Source organism: Eurosta solidaginis, chromosome 2 (genome assembly GCF_040869045.1).
Source record: "Eurosta solidaginis isolate ZX-2024a chromosome 2, ASM4086904v1, whole genome shotgun sequence".
Lineage (NCBI taxonomy): Eukaryota > Metazoa > Arthropoda > Insecta > Diptera > Tephritidae > Eurosta > Eurosta solidaginis.
In genome coordinates, this window is record NC_090320.1 from 231,955,821 (window position 1) to 231,973,726 (window position 17,906).

Below are 17,906 nucleotides of genomic sequence, written 5' to 3' on the forward strand. Positions count from 1 at the left end.
GAGCCTCGTCTGTCAATGAAACATGATTCGCCACGGGTAGGTGAGGTTGACAATTGGGTTGGAGAAGCTATATATTGCACTGGCAACCCCTTGAGAGGGTTGCGAACACAACCCCTTGAAATTGGATTCACCCAATTGAGACATGCCTTTGACCATAATCTACTTCAATTCTTACATGTCGATAACTACATGCCCTCTTACAGACCAGTTAAAAATAGAAAACAATTCAAGCTTAAACTTATTTAAGCTGTTATTAAAATTAATAACACTACTGAATCTATTTGCTATTGAGATGTATAGTCCTAGTTATAGGTTCATTCATAGCATAATTCGTTTTATGAGTTATTTCGATAAATAACACAGGCCTACAAAATTCAACCATTATTCAGACCCAGAAACCACACTATATATTTCTGAAGGTTTATGATGTACTGAATCCAAATCTGGCCTTGCTCAATCAGTTCTGGTTTTTGAGATATCCTAATCTAAAAGTGCAAAAAAACACCGTTTTGCCCATATTTGAGGTTATGTAGCCTTGCAGATGTTTCCTTTCACCAAAATTAAAGGATGGCATCTTTGAACATAAGTCGTATTCTTTGAAATAGCGTCGAGTTTGCTCAAATATCACTTTCTGTCGCTGAGATATCGCATTTTGAAATTTTTATGTTTCTAAATTTCCCTACACCTGAAAATCGATTGAGATAATATAGACATGATATAGTCGATTACTAATTTTCTTGAATTGAGTCTTGTTTTTCTTAAAATTTTGTCTCACACCATAAGTTTGCTAACTCACCATACCCCTACATTATCTAACCCTCAGGTATCAAGTCACACACGGCCCTAATCCCTAGAAACCGCCCTTATCATACCGCAAGCAGGCTAACCAACTTAACCCTGGGGACAGCGTTTACTCGCATATTTTTCCTAAAATAAGTCTTATTTACCTAGATATCTCACACCACAAGTTGGCCGACCAACTTAGCTGTTAACCCATCAACTTCCGTATCCCCTAACCCCTAGAAACCAGTCCTACCACACCACAAAATTTCAAAATGCGATATCACAGCGAAAAAAATGATATTTCAGCAAACTCAACGCCATTTGAAAGAATAAGACTTGTACTCAAAGATGACATCCTTTAATTTTGGTGAAAGAAAACATCTGCAAGGCTACATAACCTCAAATATGGACAAAAAAGGTGTTTTTTGCACTTTTAGGTTAGGATATCTCGAAAACCAGAGCTGATAGAGCAATTTTGAGAACAGATTTCGATTCATCGCATCAAAATCCTTCGAAAATATATAGTCCGGTTCCTGGGTCTGAGATGTTGTCAGCCTGTGTAATCTATTATGCCGAAGATCACGCACTGGAATATATGGAATGAACAAATTAGATAAATCGGAGCAATTCGTGCTAAAGTTTATTACATTATAGGCAAGCATGAGTGAGATAAAATTTCTTCTGTCATGCAAAGCCTGAAGTCCAAGCAATTTGTGCCTGCTTGTTTGTGATGGGAGGCCGTCTGGCCAGTGAAGCATACGTAAAGCAATATTTGTAAAAAATTTTTGAACTCCCTCAATTTTATAGGAGTTAGATTCATAGAAAGGATTCCATATTATTAAGCAATATTCAACACCACTTCTGACCAAGAGATTTAGCATTTAGTTTGTAGATAAAGTATGTGGCTGTTTTTTTTTTTTTTTTTGGAATAAGACACAACACAGCATTTGTTTGAATTTAAAAATAAATTATTGGTTGCGCACAATCCGCCAAAAGAGTCCAGATCAGAACCGTTAGAGATAGTTTGACAAATAAATAGTATTTTTTGTCAAATATATAGTTTTAGTGTTATATTTCAATCATTAAAGGGGAGGAGTGATGGGAAAACATATTGAGTAAAAAGTGCTAAGTCAGGAGAAAAAATTTGTTTTGAGTGAGGAAATTGTGCTAAGTCATAAAATAGCTGCTGGGTTGGCATACATGGTTTTTATTTATCTTTTTCAAAGCTTCTACATTCAAAAGCATTGCAATTAAGTTATTCTCAATCACAGTTTTGAAAAAAGATGGGTATTTCAAAAATTATTCAGTTTTTTTCGTCTCCTGTAAAATTCGTAAAAGTTGACTTAGCACATTTTCATATTAAGCTAACGATATGTATTTTAAATTAGGAACTGATTTGGTTTATCAGTTTTTATGACAAATGCTGGAAACTGTGATATTTCTGGGTGGCAAGTATGTGGTTTTACCCAGAAATGAAAACCTTTAAGTCGATTGCGGTGAAGAAGTTGTGTTTCTTTATTGAATCTGCGACCCAAAAAGAAAAGTAAAAGATTTCATACAAGCATTCTGCAACTAAGTAAATTAAATTTTCAGCATTACCACTAGAATCGCGTAAGAGCTAGAATGCTATAATTTCTCAAAATTTATGTAATTTTTGTTTAAACGGCCTTGCTGTATAATAGTTAAATTGTTTAAATAAATTTACACATTAAAGGTGAGCATTAGGGTGGGTCGGTGCTCTTGGGAAAAAAACTTTCGAGAAAAATTGTTATGAATGTGGAAAATCGTGGCAATAATTAAGTGCTGATAAATTCGTTTTCAAATTTCGAAAAATTTTAAGGAAAGTGAAAATATTTTGCACAAGTTGTTTTTTATTTTGTATGTGCGCTAAAAGGTGTATAATCCGTCGACCGCTGGTATTAGAGTGTGTTGTCAATAAAAATTCAATTTTTTTTTGTTTGAACTTTTCGGTATTTTCGTAAAGTTTTGATTTTATTTTAATAAATGCAAAAAAAAAATAAATTAAAGATATTCAAACGCGAAAAGTTGTGTTTTGAAACCTTCGAATTTTTATGGGCAACTCCAATACCATTGGTCATTTGGATTACTTCATATTAATAAAAATTAGTGTATTTTTCGAGTAAACTGAACGGGATTCGGTGTGCGACAAAAAATGTTCAACAACGAAAAGGAATTGGACTATGGAACACTGGAGCTCGTAAGATGCAAAATGGATGTCGCGGGTAAGTGATTAACTGAATTATCAGGGTTTTTTCGAGATCTAGTTTCCCTTGAAGTAGGTTCCTCATTTTCAGGGTTATCTGTGGTGAGCAATACCAACTTTACTAACGGTCGTGTAACTTGCCCATTTTCTGTGATAAGGTCCACGATGCGAACTCGGTTATCGGAACCGCGGTGTAAATTGATCACTTTGCCCATTCTCCATTCGTTAGGTGGCAAATTATCCTCCTTGATGACGGCAAGATCTTCAAATTTTGCGTTAGTTTGAGGTTGTTTCCACTTATTCCGTTTGTGTAGTTCAGCTAAATACTCCGAGTTCCATCTTCGGCAAATCTTATGGTGTAGAGTTTTCAGTTTCTGCCATCGATTAACAATCGAAGCAGGATTCTCGTTCGTATCTAATTCTTGTGGGGCAAATAGATGTCCTCCTACTTAGAAATGACCCGGGGTAAGAGTTTTTAAGTCGAAGTTTGGTTAGGAGAAGGGCTTAAAGATCGCGAATTGAGACACGACTCTATTCGACATAGGAGCGTGCTAAATTCCTCAAACGTGTATTTCCCCTCAAATACTACCTTTTTAAAGTGTGCTTTAAAGCTTTTAACGCCCGCTTCGCACAGACCGTCCATATGCGGCGCCATTGCAGTAATTGATGAGTATGCTTTGATAAAGTTTATCACGCGCATCAGCAATAAAGGTCTTAAGTTCTTTTTTGAGAGCCCTTGATGATTCAACAAAATTCTTTCCGTTGTCGGAATATATACTTTTTGGACATCCTCGTCTAGCAATGAACCTGTCAAAAGCACCTAAAAAGGATGCGGTACTTAAGTCACTTGTGGATTCTAAATAAATAGCTTTGGCAGCAAAGCAAACAAATAAGCAAACTCAACCTTTTAAATTCCGGCAACCACGGCCGCGATAATTTTTAATATCATATGGTCCTGTAAAGTCAACCCGTGTATTGGTAAACGCTCGCGAAAAGGTGGTTCGCTACTTCGGCAATGCACCCATAAGTTGGTTTTGCGATCGTTTTCTATACATCGTGCAGATCCTACAATTATGAATAACAGACCTAATCATTGTTTTCCCTCGAGGAATCCAATATTGCGTTCTGAAAAGTCGCAACATTAGTTGGTTTTTACCATGAAGTGATATGCCATGGATAAATTGAACTATCAGACGTGATAACCTACAATTATATGGGAGAATAATGGGAAAACGTTCTTTGAAAGGTAAATCTTCAGATGCCTGATTCGCTTTTTTATCCGCAAAACATTATCTTCGTGAATAAATGAATTGAGAGAAAGTATTTCACTCTTTGAATCTATTAGTTCTCCTGCTTTGAGTTTATTAATTTCCGAACTAAAGTATTGCCTCTATGCAATGATTATTAACCGAGTAATCTTTGATTTAATTTCGGTTGCTGCAACTGAGCAAGACGTCGGCTTAAATAAGCTCTTGGTTTGGGATTTGTTCTCTGAGAAAACCTAAAAATATACGAGATTACTCTCAAAGCTCTGGGTAGGCTAGAAAATTATTCAAGAATATCACTAACATTGCCTGTGGTTGTAGTGTGTACTTTGACACTTTTTTCCTCCCTATTAGTAGTATAGTCTGTATTTTGTGGCGTCCATTTTTCTTTACTTTCTTGAAGCCAAGAAGAACCCTGCTACCACAAGGAATTGTTAATCAACTCGTGTGATAACCACCCCTACTCGCAAAGTCTGCTGGGTTGGTTGCGGAACCTACATGAGACCAATTGAATTTCCTACTTTATGAAGGATTTTTGTAATGCGATGGGCCACGAAGGTAAACCATAAGCATGGGGGTTTCGTATCCATGCGAGAACTATCATAGTATCGGTCCAGAGATGCAATTTCAAGTTACCTAAATCAAAATTATTGATAACCGATTCAATAATTTCTGCCAGTAGAACGGCCGCGCCAAGCTCCAAGCGTGGCAGAGAAATAGTTTTAACTGGAGCAACTCTGGTTTTCGCTAAAAGTCTATCCCTTCTTTCCTTTTCACATGAACATATACAGCAGCAGCATATGCTTTCTCCGATGCATCGCAGAATCCATGAATCTCGTCATTCTCCTTTGGAGAAAAGAGTACCCATCGTGGAATCCTCATCTGCTCGATTGCAATGTGGTTTTGCGCGAAAATGTTCCATATATCCTGTGTGGGTGGTGACACCGATTCAGCCCAAGTAATATCCTCTAACCAGATGTTTTGCATCAAAATTTTAGACACTACAATAATTGGTGCCAGCCACCCTAATGGATCGAAAAGCTTGGAAATAGCCGAAAGAATTTCTCTCTTACTTAGAATTTGATTAGTTTCAATAGATTTGACTTTGAAATAGAAATTATGAGAATGAGCATTCCTCTAACACCAAGTGCTTTGGCACTGCTTGTGTCTTCGAATTCTAGAAAATATTCATCCAAATGGTGTGCTTTTGGAATCCCGTCTAAAATCCCACTAAAAGTCGAAGTCCATTTTCGTAATGGAAAACCAGCTGCTTTCAAAACCGTATTAACCTAATCTCGCGCTTTAATTGTCCATTCTATGGAATGATTCCAGGAAGGACGTCATCGACGTGCATATAATTTCTCAAAATATTCGATACAATTGGGTATACGGATTCCGAGTCATGAGCTAGAGTTCTAATTGCTACGTAAGGAGCACAATTAACTCCGAAAGTCACAGTTTTCAATTCATCAAGACTGATAGGTTCATTCCGACTAGAACGAAAAACTATTCTCTGATATGGTCGCTATTGACCAGAATCTGACGATATATCTTCTCAATATCGCTGTTGAAGACGTATTTAAAAAGTCGCCAACGTAATAATAGCATAGTTAAATCAGACTGAAGCATCGACCCTGGAAGGAGAACGTCGTTAAGGCTTCTGCCCTTTGCTGTTTGTCAGGAGGCCTTTTGGATAGTTTTAGATTTTGTAAAAATAGTAAAGTTTATGTATTTAATTTATTTAATTTCACAAGCTGCCCTTGCAGGCGACGAACGCTATTACTCGACTCTCTTGTTCTGTTCGATCGTGTCTCTGATGTGCTTGGGTGTAGGGTTGCCAGTTTACTGACGCTCGGCCGTTCCTGATAGGGAATCGACATCGATTACGTCGTTGCATGCTTCATCTGCTGAAGTATCTTCGTCAAGTTCTGGACAATTATGACAATACGGTTTTAGTTTACTCGATTCGAAGACGGATGTGAATTTACGCGATTTAGTAAGCAACCCGGGTATATCTTCGATTAGGTAACGAACATTATTTAGTACTATCGCGATTTGATATGGACCACGATATTTAGGTTCCAATTTTCGCGACGAATTCGTTTTCGATTACTAGGAGGTCATCTTCCTGGTAGGTACGCGGGAATGAATGTTTTTGGTCGAAATGTATTTTCCAATTTTCATGTTAGCGATTGATATTTTCGGATGCTAATATGCGTTTTTGGTCGATCGGTTTATTCACGACATTTTCGTCTACGTCGTCATGAATTGCTGCGACTAATTGATTATGTACGATATCGCGGAGATTAAATTTAAATATCAGTTCGTTTGGACTATATTTCGTGGTTTTATTCTTTTGTGAATTACTTGTGTATTGTAGATTTCGTGGAGTTAGATCCCAATCCTTTGAATTGTCGACGGTAGTACATAGGTAATTAAGATACGTTTGGTTAGCGCGCTCAACTTGTCCGTTGGACCTTGAGTATGCGGCGGTTTTCATGTGTTTTATACCATTCTCGTCACAATATGTCGTAAATGCTCTTGACGTATAGGCGGTTCCTCGGTCGGATATTATTTTGACGGGTAGCCCGAAGTAGGTACTTATTTCGTTTAATGCGTTTATGACGTGGATAGTTCGTGTATCGCGGACCACTTTGACGATTAAGTATTTCGAGAATGCGTCGGATATTGCCAGTACGGAGCAATTACCCTTTTTGCTACGGATAAACGGACCTAGGTGATCTATATGGACCACGCGGAATGGTATGGATTCGACCGGATCGTAGTACATTGTACCTTCTGTTTTACCGGATTGTGCTTTGCGGTAGCAGCAATTAACGCACGCCGCGATATAAGATTTTATATACTTGTGCATTTCCGGAAACCATAATGTTTTATGAATTTTTCGACGGTTTTATCGAGCGCATGGTGACCCATCTTGTCGTGAAATAGGTTCGCAATATGCCAGCGTATTGCTGTGGGTGCTACAAACTTTAGCCCGTCATCTTCCCTACCATAGAGTCGATGATTATGGATGCGGAATTATTTCTTTATTTCGGGTTCGCGTGAGGATTTTATTTTCCCTTAAAGAATGTTGATTATTTCACGAAGTTTATCGTCTTGTGTTTGCATAACGTAGAGCCAATCGTTGACGTCGGACGTAATTTCGAGAATAGAACCTACTGGTTCTGCGGGTATGGCTGGTTCATCAGGTGCTCTGCTTAATGCGTCTGCGTGATCTAGTCGACTAGCGGGGCGGTGAACGGATTCAAAATCGAATTCGGATATCTTTAACCACCATCGTGCAATTTTTGACTTAAGCTCTATATTTTCGCGCACTTCAGCGATGGCTGAACAGTCAGTTATAAGGCGGAATTTTCTGCCAAGCAGGTAGATACGGAAACGTTCCAACACTTCCACGACGGCGAGAGCTTCGAGCTCATAGGAATGATATCTACTTTCGGTTTCTGTACAGTACATTGTTGGCTGCCATGTTTTCCCATCAGTCGACTGTAGGAGAACACCAGCCAATCCAATACTGCTTGCGTCGGTATGGACCTCGCGTTCTGCAGTTTGGTCATAGAGAGCCAAAACTGGAGCGGTTGTTAGAAGTTCAGTTATACGGTTGAATGCTATTTGTTGCATGTCGGTCCATCGGAAGGAATTAATTTCAGTTTTTCGTAATAGCATCGTTAAAGGTTTTGTTATTAGGGAATAATCGGGAACGAATTTTCCAAAAATTCCGTGAGACCTAAAAATCGTCGTAGTTCGGTGACATTTGATGGGACTTAAAAGTTTTTAATGGCTGATACTTTACGATTACCAGGCATTATACCGTTCTCGGTTATGACGTGACCGAGATATTCAATTTTCGTTTGTAGGAATCTACATTTAACGAGTCGTAATGTAAGACTACTGGCCTTAAGGATAGATAAGAATTTTTCGAGACGCTGTAGTCCTTCTTAGATTGGGATAGTGACTTCGTCTAAAAAAAAGCAAAACTTCACCTGGCTTCATTTTAGCTATTAATCGATTCATAACGGTTTGGAATACGGCCGGAGCGTAAGCCAATCCAAAAGGCATTCTATTAAACTCGAGTGCCCTTCGTTGGTGACAAATGCAGTGAACTGTTTCAATTCTTCGTCTATCTCAATCTGATAATACCCCATACGTAAATCTGGAGTAGTGTAATACTTATTACCTGCGAGTTGAGCGAAGTGTTCATTCATGATCGGCATCGGATATGAAATTCGTTTCGTTATTTTATTTAGACATCTGTAGTTTACGCAGAGTCGATGATCACCATTTTGTTTTTCGATTGGTGATGCGTACGAAGATTCGGATGGGCTTGTGATTTAATTTTCGAGAAGATCGTTAACAATCTCAGCAACGATTGTTCGTTTGTCGAAAGGTATTCGATACGGTTTCATATTGACAGGCGTTTTCGGGTTAAGTTCGATTTTCATTTTCGTAACGTTATAACGACCGAGATCTGCTGCCTTTTCAGCAAACACGTCGCAATATGATTTTAGATGTTTTTCGAGCTTTAAAATTTCGTTTCCATCGATAGTTGTACCCGTGCGAATATACAAAATGTTTTCTACGCGACAACGACCATTTTCGATTACGAGACGGTTTCCGTTTCGACATAAGCTATCAGTTCCAAGCAATATGTTTTCGTTTAATAGATCGCCGTTTACTATCAAAGCTTCTACGTCAACTTTTTGTTTTCTATATTGATTACAAATTTAATCTTTTCGTTATAATTAAATTGTCCACCACCAAACCCATTTAACGTTACAGCACATGGTGTGGGGTCAGCGATTTGGTAAGCGAATGCTCGTTTAATCAAAGTACTGTAACGATTTTACTGCAAATCCTCTTATTTGCAACCTTCTGCTAAGTTCGAATCACTAAACTGTTGAATAAATAACTACAATTTTTAATAATGCAAAATGGCCTTTATTAAAGTACTTCACAATAAATAGCTCTACTATTGGTCGACAGATAGCGTGCTTAATCAAAACTGATTATTGTGCCTCTATTGGTGTCGCCTTTTATACTGTTTGGTTTACTCGTTGACATTTCTATGTGGTTCTGTTCTAGAATGTACTAGTTGGTTATCTGCTATAAGTTTCTCAGCTATGCACAGTTTTTATAGCTTCTCTCACAGCCCATGCGTACATGTGTTTGCGAGCGACACTTCCACAATTATATTGCATATCTCAGATAAGATATCTGCATGTGTTTGTGCGTTGCTTCTCCCTGCGTGTAGGTACATATGTGTAGACATAATGATTGAATTATAGATGTGCATCAATTCACTGCTTAGCATCGGCTTAGAGATGGCAGTACCCCTTAGTGTTGCTAATATTCGTAACAATACGATTGCTTTCCGGATGAATAAATGAATTCGTGGGTAACCCGTTTACTCTAATCTCTTTTAAGATATCGTCTATAGGCGTGGTAGGACCGTGATTTTGACTAATCGTTTTAACGGAATTATCTATATTTTTCGCACACTTTTCATTTACATGATTTGTACGATTACAATTTTCACAACGTGGTTTATTTTGCGGCTGTGGACACTTAATCGAGTAGTGACCCATTTTTGAACAATTGAAGCACTTAATGTTTTCGGTTGTTTTTATATTTGCATTGTTCGTATTACGCGGAACGAACGTAGTATTTTGGTTCAACGTAGGTTTCGGTTTGTACTGAACGGATAACTTCACCTCATTGAATACGTTATAATTATTAATGTCATTTAGTAAGTCGATACAAAGTGCGCAGTTTTTGATATTTTCTGTCATTGATTCCATTTATGATATGAATCGTAATATCATTTTTCGAAATACCTCGCTTTGTACCGAAAGCGAGCATACGATAATGAAACTCTCGAGGCGATTCGGCTACATCTCTTTTCATTTGTGACATTTTTATATGTACGTCGGCGATACTATGAATATACGGAAAGTCAACTATCATGTGATTTGCGAACTCAGACCACGTAGTGTAATGTAACGTATGGCAAAGAGTCTACCCACTGTTTGGCAGGCCCTTGCAATTTTTGCTGCACGGCACATAGTAAAATACAATCGTCAATACCGTATGCGTTTCCCAACATCTCGATTCGCTGAACGTATTGAGTAGCATTTAATGATGTATTCGAAAGCGGATTAAAAGATGGCAATAGTTCAACTATATCGCGCACGTTATATAGCGGGCGCGGTTGCCAGCCTAGTTGTTGGTCTGAAATATACGACGGGTTCGTGTACACGGGACGCGTTGTATAGCTCGGATTGTTCGTATAGCTAGAGTTTGGTTGCATTATCGGATTCATATTTGTAGTTACGGGAAACATTTTGAAAATGGTTTTAAGCGGAACCAACTCCAAATTTATTCGTTGACGTTTCTGGTTGCGGGAACGATGACTGAATTGGTGGCACTATCGATTGCACTGTATGCACGTTTGTGTTAATGGGTATATATACCGGCGATGGCATACAATGCGGTACAAAATTATTTGCTATTGCAACGTCATTTTGCTTTTGAGCCATTTCACGAATCATATGCTCAAGTTCTGTCGCTCGCTGTAACAACATAGGCCCGTAATCATAGTCGAAATAAAATAAAGTTTAATTGGTTTAAACATGGTTCTAAATTAAATACCATTTTAAGTCTGTTATAGACCACTTAAATACTATTTTATCTCTAAAAAAGTATTTTAAATTTAAAATGACATGAGCCCGATTTTAGTTTTTTTAAAATAGGTTTTAAGTTGGTTGTCTGCTGTTAAAGACTTCATGCCTTTCATGAATGGGGCTGAACAATAATCTCCAAATAATCGGATGTATAAGATAAGAAATATATAGTGAACAGATGTACATACTGTAAGGATACCGGAAGATACCGTAAATTATAATAATAATACGTCCGTTCAATTCAACAATCTATTTAATTCTAATTCTCAAAATACAATTTTCCAAATTCAAAACCTGAACTCGTTACAATATTTTTTTCAACGAGTCACGTACACTTGTTCCACTTACAAATACATTTTCAACAAATCGAACAAGTGTACGCCCTTTTAAACATATTCACACAAACACTTATATAATAATCAAAATTCAAACATAGAAACAATTCTCAAAATGAAAATACGTTACATACACAATTCCATATTTTATATAAACTTGAATAAGACAATATTCAAATTGACAAATAAAAAAAATACATACAAACATATAAGGGAAAAGTAAATGAAAGTATGTTGCTAACCATTTGAAACAAAGCTTTCTATATCAAACATGAAAACCAAATATGTTATACAGTTCAAATGCACAAGTACACATACTACAATTCGACCATCCTGAAAATTTGAGATCCCTGATCTCCTATTTTATAATTAAACTACATATCTTAAAACAAATTATAAAACACAATTCAATAGCAACAAAATATATACTACTACTCGACCCTCCTGAAAATTTAGATCTCCTGATCCAGTGCTTTTTCGTGACTTTGCTCACATACCGAAAACCACGGTCGCATATTACCTATTGCCCACGCTCCAACATAAGGTGTCCTAGACTGTTGAAATCCTTCTACATCTTTCACCACATAACGGTCATTTTTCAGAACTTTAGCTATCATATATGGACCTTTAAATTTTGGGACCAGCTTTTTATGTACACCAACATGTGAATCAAAATTTTTCAACATAACGTAATCCCCCTCTTTAAATATGATAGGAGCCCTCCTTTTGCTATTAACATACTCTTCATTATACTTTTGTAATTTTTTTTCATTTTCCGCTGCATTATTTCTGACATCAACAAGAGACCTTGGTTCTTGAATTTGTTTTGCTTCAACTAAATTTTCTCTCAACACATCTACCACCTTACCTCTCTGCTTTACCCCAAAAAGCATCACACTATTCACGTATTCTTTAATAGTCCTGTGCAAAGTGTTATTTAATGCGACTTCAACAGTTTCTATAACATTATCCCAATAAATATTTTCACCCAAACTTACCAATTTTGAAATCATAGGTCCTAAACTTCTATTTACCCTCTCAACTTAACCATTTGCTTGAGGTGAACCTGTGGCTTATTTAATATGATTAATATTCTCTTCTTTCAAAAAAATTAAGAAATCACTTGAAGTAAAACACCTACCTCCGTCAGACACTATAACTCTAGGACGACTATACGATCGAAAATAATTTTTTAATGCAGAAATAACTTCTTTGGTTTTTGTTGTCTTAGTTGGATATAACCTTACAAATTTTGTAAACGCATCAACCACAACTAGCAAATATTTAACTGCTCTTGAATTATCAATAGGCCCATAGTGATCTGTATGAACTACTGCAAAAGGCACAATTTCCTTTGCAATGGTATGTAAAAAACCTTCCTCTCTACCATATTTAGCTGAAAATGTTATACACTTTAAGCAATTTTGTATATGACACATAATTTTTTGTTTCATATGAGGAAACCAATAACTTTTCGAAATTATATCCATCGTTTTATTTACCCCTAAATGCCCCAGTTCATCATGATATTTATATAAAACATGACTTTCCATACTCTCTGGAACATAAAACACAACCGACCCATTATTCGTTTTCCTATAAATAACTCCATTACGCATTTCATATACACCATTTTCCTTTTTTTCTAACAAATCACGCAACTTTTTCAACTTCTGATCCTTATTTTGGCAAATAATCATATTCTCCTCAAAGGTATTACTTTAAAACACCAAAATAGTATTGGAACGACTGAGCGCATCCACATGTTGCATACGACTTCCAGACCTATGTTCTAACACATAATCATAATTTTGAACTTCTAAAGCCCACCTAGCTATTCTTGGATTCATTTCATTTTTATTTAATGTTAAAGTTAACGAATTACAGTCTGTAATAATTTTGAATTTCAAACCTTGTAAATAAATTCTAAATCGTTTTAAAGCATATATAATCGATAACGTTTCAAGTTCAAAGCTATGATACTTTGACTCTGCTTCACTTGCTCGTTTAGAAAAATAAAAGACCGGATGCATTTTTTCATCTTTCTTACGCTGCATTAAAATTGCCCCAAAACCTACACAACTAGCATCACAATGTAACTCTGTTTCATCATTTGGATCATACAACGCTAAAATAGGCGACTCCAACAATTTTTGCTTAAGATTTTCAAAACATAACAACTCGTTTTCTCCAAACTGAAACTTTCTGTCTTTTTTTGTTAAATCATATAAAGGTTTCGCAATTAACAAAAAATCTTTTACAAACCTACGAAAGTACGAACAAAGTCCAAGAAAACTTTGAACTGATTGTAATTTATTTGGAATCGGAAAATTTTTAATTGCTTCTAAGCCTCTATCATCCGCCCTTATACCATCCTCTGTAATAGTATACCCAAGATATTTCACACGACTAACTAAAAACTCACATTTATCTAATCTAAGCTCTAATTTATTTTCAACTAAATTTCGAAAAACTTCCGTCAAAATTTCTAAATGTTCTTCTACAGTTTCAGTAGCTATCATTATATCATCTAAATATATAATAACCTTACCCTGTTTAATCATATCTGCAAATACCTTATTAACAAACCTTTGAAATGTAGATGTAGCATTTCTCAACCCAAATGGCATTCTCAAAAATTCAAATTGTCCAAGCGGAGTTATAAACGAAATAAATTTGATTGAGTCTGGCTCCATAAAAACATGAAAAAATCCATTTTTCAAATCTAATTTCGTGAAAACTTTTTTATGCACCAGCCTATCAAGCAAATCATTGAATAATTATCTTTAACTGTAATTTTGTTAAGAGTCCTAAAATCAATACGCATCCTAAGATCCCCAGTTTTCTTTCGAACCAACACTATCGGTGACACAAACTCAGATTCACTTGGCCTAATAATATTTTTCTCCAAATACTCATCTAATAATTTTTGAAGTTCATTTTTTTCACTATATGAGAGACGGCGAGGTGGACAACTAAACGGTTTAACACAATTCAAAGTCAGTCTCATCTGACACTTAACCTTTGGTTCTATAAGACGTGGTACGTAACATAATACTTTTTATACAAATCAACAAGTTTAGTTTGATCAGAAAATTTTACATTTTCTCCAAATTTGAGATTTAAATCAGTATTATCGCTTGGAGAAATTGCTAACAATTGCTTCTCAAATATATCTTCACTACAGTTTTTCATATCAACGTCAGACACCAACTCATTTACCTTTTTCTTATCTTCGCAAAACTGTTTCATCAATATTTTAGTACATTCTTTTTTGTCAACATCATTTTTATCTCTTTTATCAATATTTTCACAACTTTCCCTCAATATTTTAAACCCTCCAATTTTCAAAAAATCTCGACATTAAACTGCATCATAGCCCATGGTCCTATCAGCCACTACAACAAAAGCTTTAGTAAATTCCTTATCGTCCAATAATAAAGAACACAAAAATTTTCCAAAGGTTTTAACTCTTGTTTTATTCAAACCAAAAAATGTTGAATTAACACTTAAAAATGAATTAACATCGACTTCGTTAGGAACACTAGACTTCCGAATAAGACTAATAGGACTTCCGGAATCTATCAAGCAGTCTAAAGAAAAAGAAAAATTACTAAAATTTCTAACAACAAATAAAAAAGGTTTTACATATTCATCTTCGTCCATGTGATGTACTGTCTTTTTACGATCTGGACATTCATTAAGAAGATGTTACTTGCTTCCACAGCCATAACAAGCCCCTTTCTCTCTAATGGGTTTTTGACATTCTGATGCATAGTGACCCATCGAATTACAATTATAACACCTTACTTTAGAACTGTTGATATTTTTTATATAAGAAGATTTTATTACTACTTCTCTTTGATTTACTTTCGAAAACGCTTGCAACAGCTGCACCTTGTTTGTAAAACATTGTAAATAGCCTTGCATACGCAACTGTTCGTCAGTTATACCATCTATAACATATTCAATTAACTCATCTTCATCCAACTTTAATGGATTTGCCAACATAATTTTATCATTAAAATATTCTACAAAACTTTCTTTTTGCTGCCATTTACGTATTTCAAAATTTCTACGCAAAACCAATTTGCTATGTCTTGTGTCAAATACTTCCTTCAACTCTTTAACCAACTGCGTAAAATTTTCAGCTATAAAATTTGGTTTTGAATATAACCATTGTTGAGCTTTGCCCTTTAATTTTCCTAGAAACAACAACTCTCGTTGACAGAATACATGGCCTTGACATTTTGAATTTGCATCACCCATGTATCTACGTCACTACTGCCATCATAATCCGGCAGTAAGCCTCTTATATTATCCAAATTCATACTATTTGAATTATCTTGAAAACATCGTGTCAAGTTTGCATCCGCATGCACACCATCCCCGGTCATTCTACGCAAAAATTCATTTTCTCTAATTAACAACTCTTTTTCACGCCTCAACAAATCTGCCTCCTGTTGAATATGTAAAACACTAACTACTGGATCACTGCTTTCATCTGATGATTGTTCCTTAGACATTGTATTAAGAGGTTCATCTTCTACATGTATCTCATCAGCATTACCCTCAATGCAATCATCATTTGCAGAATTTACAATAGGGCAAACACCCCGCTGACCAACAGGTACTTCATTTAACGTCAAAACAAGCGTAGTCTTGCATCCTGATGTTGGCAAATTTAATTGCCGCAACCATTGACGTAATTGACTAGCAGAATAGTATTTTGCACAAATAGATTCCTCTATCATAAAAAAATATTTACATATACCTATATATATATATATATATATAATAAAAAAAAATAAATCAACAAAAAAATTTTTTTTTTGTTTTATGGGTTTTTTTCTCTTTTTTAAGGTTTTACCCTTATTCTTTTTCAATTTTTTTTTTTTAATATTATTTTTTACCACTCGTTGCTTCCTCTAATTTCAAACAGCACCCCGCTTTCTTCCAAATTTTTTTAAGTCTTCGTAATAATATTTCTTCTTCAACTGCTAATCTGCTTTCAAAATTCTTACAGGACACTCTCTTTTCTGTATTTCACCTTTTATGTTGCTCATTCGTTTTCTGAAAATTTTTACTGCTCACTCCTTTTCTGACATTTTTTACTGCTCAATCCTTTTTCATATTCTTAACTTTTTTACTGATCACCCTTTTCTGAATTCCGCTTCAACTGCTTTAGCGGCTCACTCTTTCTGCTTTAATTTCTATCCAGGACACTCTTTATTGTACGATTATAACATCTCAGCTCATCAACATCTCTGATTCTCAAAAATCTTTAAATTTGTTGCTTCAAGATGCATATTCCGCTTTTCATCATTCCAAATCTCTTTTTTCATGTATAAAAATTCGCAAATCTCCAGGCTACAAGTTGAATTTTCGCCAAATGATTTAATTTCTTTTTTTTTTATATTCAGGTCGTTTTTTTATTTAAAGTTATTTAAAAAGTATTTAAATTAACGCAATGTCTTTCTTTTAAAGGACGTTATTTCAGCTTTTTATTTTCACAAATATATCTTTATTAAGAAAAGGTTCATCCCACTTCTGAAAATTGTAAGGATACCGGAAGATACCGTAAATTATAATAATAATACGTCCGCTCAATTCAACAATCTATTTAATTCTAATTCTCAAAATACAATTTTCCAAATTCAAAACCTGAACTCGTTACAATATTTTTTTCAACGAGTCACGTACACTTGTTCCCCTTACAAATACATTTTCAGCAAATCGAACAAGTGTACGCCCTTTTAAACATATTCACACAAACACTTATATAATAATCAAAATTCAAACATAGAAACAATTCTCAAAATGAAAATACGTTACATACACAATTCCATATTTTATATAAACTTGAATAAGACAATATTCAAATTGACAAATAAAACAAATACATACAAACATATAAGGGAAAAGTAAATGAAAGTATGTTGCTAACCATTTGAAACAAAGCTTTCTATATCAAACATGAAAACCAAATATGTTATACAGTTCAAATGCACAAGTACACATACTACAATACCTAAACGATTTTTAAGATAAATATAAAATAAACAAGTAAGGAAGGCTAAGTTCCGGTGTAACCGAACATTACATACTCAGTTGAGAGCTATGGAGACAAAATAAGGGAAAATCACCATGTGGGAAAATGCACCTAGGGTATTCCTGGAATGTGGTTGTATAACATGTGTATCAAATGAAAGGTATTAATGAGTATTTTAAAAATGTGTGTGCCTTAGTTGTATATGTGAAGGCGTTTTCGAGTTATCGCCATAAAGGTGGACCAGGGGTGACTCTAGAATGTGTTTGTACGATATGGGTATCAAATGAAAGGTGTTAATGAGTATTTTAAAAGGGAGTGATCCTTAGTTCCATAGGTGGACGCCGTTTCCAGATATCGCCATAAAGGTGGACCAGGGGTGACTCCAGAATGTGATTGTACGATATGGGTATGAAATTAATGGTGTTAATGAGTATTTTAAAAGGGAGTGGGCCTTAGTTCTATATGTGGACGCCTTTTCCATATATCACCATAAAGGTGGACCAGGGGTGACTCTATAATGTGTTTGTGCGATATGGGTATCAA